Genomic DNA, 5,000 nt, shown 5'->3' with positions numbered 1-5,000 from the left:
CAGTGAACACTGCATTGCACGTTGTTTGGGCTGTCAGGGAATTGACAAGGTCTTTGATATTGGGATTTGAGTTGGTTAATCCAGTTTGTTCTCACCTCCGTGTTCAGGGGATACGTCTGATCCAGTTTACTGTGCCTGGTGTCGTAATGGTGCTTAACATGGGCACTTTTCAGGAGAGCTACGGACTCGCTGCATATCAGGCACGTTGGTTTGGTGCGAGTTGAGGGAAGAATTAATAAATAATGTTCCGTCCACTCGTCTTTGAATATATGGTTTTCCGAGTGAACTTCTATAAGCTCCTTCTATCTGTGATGTTTACAGTTGAACCGCGGTCAAATCGTTCTGTTTCTTTCTGCCTGCTTATCCCAAGGATCAGTGGAGGATGTGATTTGGTAAGACGCGGCCTCTTGTATTTGCATATAACCACGTGATTGGATTAGAAGGGGCACTAGTAAAAGTGAGCGTTACTTCGAGAGAGAGAGAGAGCGAGAAAGAGAGGTTGCTTAGTTAAAGAGCCCTCTGCGACCGGTTGATTTTTTAAAGCTGTTTAAAAATAATGTATTGACATTTATATAACAAAATGGAGGTAGGAGAAACACAGCCAGCGATGTCGGTGTAGGGACACAGCCAGCGAGGTCGGTGGAGGGACACAGCCAGCGAGGTCGGTGGAGGGACACAGCCAGCGAGGTCGGTGGAGGGACACAGCCAGCGAGGTCGGTGGAGGGACACAGCCAGCGAGGTCGGTGGAGGGACACAGCCAGCGATGTCGGTGGAGGGACACAGCCAGCGAGGTCGGTGTAGGGACACAGCCAGCGAGGTCGGTGGAGGGACACAGCCAGCGATGTCGGTGGAGGGACACAGCCAGCGAGGTCGGTGGAGGGACACAGCCAGCGAGGTCGGTGGAGGGACACAGCCAACGATGTCAGTGGAGGGACACAGCCAGCGAGGTCGGTGTAGGGACACAGCCAGCGAGGTCGGTGGAGGGACACAGCCAGCGATGTCGGTGGAGGGACACAGCCAGCGATGTCGGTGGAGGGACACAGCCAGCGAGGTCGGTGGAGGGACACAGCCAGCGAGGTCGGTGGAGACACACAGCCAGCGAGGTCGGTGTAGGGACACAGCCAGCGAGGTCGGTGTAGGGACACAGCCAGCGAGGTCGGTGGAGGGACACAGCCAGCGAGGTCGGTGGAGGGACACAGCCAGCGAGGTCGGTGTAGGGACACAGCCAGCGAGGTCTGTGGTCATATCAGAGTCAGAGATGTCTGAAGCCATCAGCACACCTCGCTGTCCACGACGTCCTCAGCCTCTCGCTTGGATGTAGCTAGCTAGCTACTTCTCTACACTACCAATGTGTGTCACCCACTTTGGTGATGCCCGGCAGCCGCTGGCTCCAGAAATCCAACCACTTTTGAGTGTCATAGTCAGGGTCTGAATACTTATGTAAATAAGGTATTTCTGTTTATTTACTTTTTATAAATGTACCTACAATTTCTAAAACCTTTTTCGCTTTGTCATTATGTGATATTGATAATATTGGAATAAGGCTCTAACGTGAGAAGAAAAGGGGTCTGAATACTTTCTGAATGCACTGTAAACCACACACGGTTAAGGGCTTAAAGAAAAGAAGATGCCTGTAAAATGTCAGATATAGAGTTGAAATGTATTATATTTTGAGTTTTGCATCCCAATATTACACTTTACATACACTACCAGTCAAAAGTTTGGACACACCTACTAATTCAAGGGTTTTTCTTTATTTTTACTATTTTTTACATTGTAGAATAAATTGAAGACATCAAAACTATGAAATAACACATATGGAATCATGTAGTAACCCAAAAAGTGTTAAACAAATATAATAGCCACCCTTTGCCTTGATGACAGCTTTGCACACTCTTGGCATTCTCTCAACCAGCTTCATGAGGTAGTCACCTGGAATGCATTTCACTTAACATGTGTGCCTTCTTAAAAATGTATTTGTGGAATTGCTTTCCTTCTTAATGCGTTTGAGCCTATCAGTTGTGTCGTGACAAGGGGGTATACAGAAGATAGCCCTATTTGGTAAAAGACCAAGTCCATATTATGGCAAGAACAGCTCAAATAAGCAAAGATAAATGACAGTCCATCATTACTTTAAGACATGAAGGTCAGTCAATCCGGAACATTTCAAGAACTTTGAAAGTTTCTTCAAGTGCAGTCTAAAAAACCATCAAGTGCTATGATGAAACTGGCTCTCATGAGGACCGCCACAGGAAAGGAAGACCCAGAGTTACCTCTGCTGCAGAGGATAAGTTCATTAGAGTTACCAGCCTCAGAAATGGCAGCCCAAATAAGCGCTTCACAGAGTTCAAGTCACAGACACATCCCAACATCAACTGTTCAGAGGGGACTGTGTGAATCAGGCCTTCATGGTCGAATTGTTGCAAAGAAACCACTACTAAAGGACACCAATAAGAAGAGGAGACCTGCTTTGGCCAACAAACACGAGCAATGGACGTTAGACCGGTGGAAATGTGTCCTTTGGTCTGGAGTCCAAATTGTGAGATGCGGTGTGGGTGAACGGATGATTTCTGCATGTGTAGTTCCCACCGTAAAGCATGGAGGAGGAGGTGTTATGGTGTGGGGGTACTTTGCTGGTGATACTGTCTGTGATTTATTTAGAATTCAAGGCACACTTAACCAGCATAGCTACCACAGCATTCTGCAGTGATACCCCATCCCATCTGGTTTGGGCTTAGTGGGACTATCATTTGTTTTTCAACAGGACAATGACCCAACACACCTCCAGGCTGTGTAAGGGCTATTTTACCAGGAAGGAGAGTGATAGAGTCCTGCATCAGATGACCTGGCCTCCACAATCCCCCGACCTCAACCCAATTCAGATGGTTTGGGATGAGTCAAATGGCAGAGTGAAGGAAAAGCAGCAAACAAGTGCTCAGCATATGTGGGAACTCCTTCAAGACTGTTGGAAAAGCATTCCAGGTGAAGCTGGTTGAGAGAATACCAAGATTGTGCAAAGCTGTCATAAATGCAAAGGGTGGCTTTATTGAATAATCTCAAATATAACATATATTCTGATTTGTTTCACAGTTTTTTGGTTACTACATGATTACATATGTGTTATTTCATAGTTTTGATGTCTTCAGTATTATTCTACAATGTTTATTAATTATGAAAAATATTTATAATATTCCACCCATGAGGCTACTAGATGGTGATTTGGTAATTTGAATGCAGGAAAGGGCTACTGGCAGATGTATGTCAATAATTAAAGGCCATGGTGAAAGGGGTTAATAGTGTTGTGATATGTGAGCCCCTGCCAGTAGGCGAAGGAGACCCCAGGGGAACAGACAGAGAGCCTGAGGGAGACACTGAAGGACTCTGATTGAGTAGGCTCTTTGAACCGCTTCTCCTCTGTCATAATAACCTGGCAGTCACTTAGTTTAGGATTACTAGACCCTTCCTCTGTAGCCTCGCACACTGGATGCATCCCAAATGGCACCCTATTCCCCCTACATAGTACACTACTTTTGACCAGGGCCTACAGGGAATAGGGTGCCATTTGGGACTCTAGCACTACAGCCAATCTGAGGGTGAACTGAAGTCATATTAGCATGTCTAAGACTGCAAGGCCAGCTTGATCCAGAAGGAGTCAGATACTGTCCTGACCTGAGAGATCATGCCTTCTACTGGTAGCAGGCAGGGTTCTTTAATCACCATATTTCCCTCAGGTTTTGGACACTCATTTCATTGATGCTGCTGTGATGAGGTGACTGTCAGGACTGGGTAATGGTAGTGATGAGGTGACTGTCAGGACTGGGTAATGGTAGTGATGAGGTGACTGTCTGGACTGGGTAATGGTACTACTGTAATGAGGTGACTGTCAGGACTGGGTAATGGTACTACATTTTAGTCATTTAGCAGACGCTCTTATCCAGAGCGACTTACAGTTAGTGAGTGTATACATTTTCATACTGGCCCCCCGTGGGAATCGAACCCACAACCCTGGCGTTGCAAGCGCCATGCTCTACCAACTGAGCTACTGGGTACTACTGTGATGAGGTGACTGTCAGGACTGGGTAATGGTACTACATTTATATTTACATTTACGTCATTTAGCAGACGCTCTCATCCAGAGCGATTTACACATTTTAGACTTTCTATGCACAGTAGAGTTGAATACGAACACACATTCTAAGTTCCTCTGTTTCTTGGACTTCATGTACAGTGTGTGTGAGAGCTCCTTTGAGAGCTGTAGTGTTATTGACCCTCTCCTCCAACCCATATCCCTTTTCCCCTACTCTGTGCCACATGGAGTAGAATGAAGCTTCCCATAGAGACTGATCTAGGGTCAGTTATACATGCCTCCTCCCTAATTAAAGGTTGGGAATTGGTGGGAGTCTAATATAAAATCTGATCCTAGATCTGTGAATAAGCGCAACTTCCTACTCCACGATACACAAAGTGCCCCCTCTCTCTCCCTCTACTGTGATGAGGTTGTCCTCTCTAGTGGACATCAGTTCATTGTTGTCCTCTCTAGTGGACATCAGTTCATTGTTGTCCTCTAGTAGACATCAGTTCATTGTTGTCCTCTCTAGTGGACATCAGTTTATTGTTGTCCTCTCTAGTGGACATCAGTTCATTGTTGTCCTCTCTAGTAGACATCAGTTCATTGTTGTCCTCTAGTGGACATCAGTTCATTGTTGTCCTCTAGTGGACATCAGTTCATTGTTGTCCTCTCTAGTGGACATCAGTTCATTGTTGTCCTCTCTAGTGGACATCAGTTCATTGTTGTCCTCTAGTGGACATCAGTTTATTGTTGTCCTCTAGTGGACATCAGTTCATTGTTGTCCTCTAGTGGACATCAGTTCATTGTTGTCCTCTCTAGTGGACATCAGTTAATTGTTGTCCTCTCTAGTGGACATCAGTTCATTGTTGTCCCCTCTAGTGGACATCAGTTCATTGTTGTCCTCTAGTGGACATCAGTTCATTGTTGTCCT

Source organism: Coregonus lavaretus, assembly GCF_964263955.1.
Source record: "Coregonus lavaretus genome assembly, chromosome: 10".
NCBI classification, from domain to species: domain Eukaryota; kingdom Metazoa; phylum Chordata; class Actinopteri; order Salmoniformes; family Salmonidae; genus Coregonus; species Coregonus lavaretus.
This window is presented reverse-complemented; position numbering follows the sequence as displayed.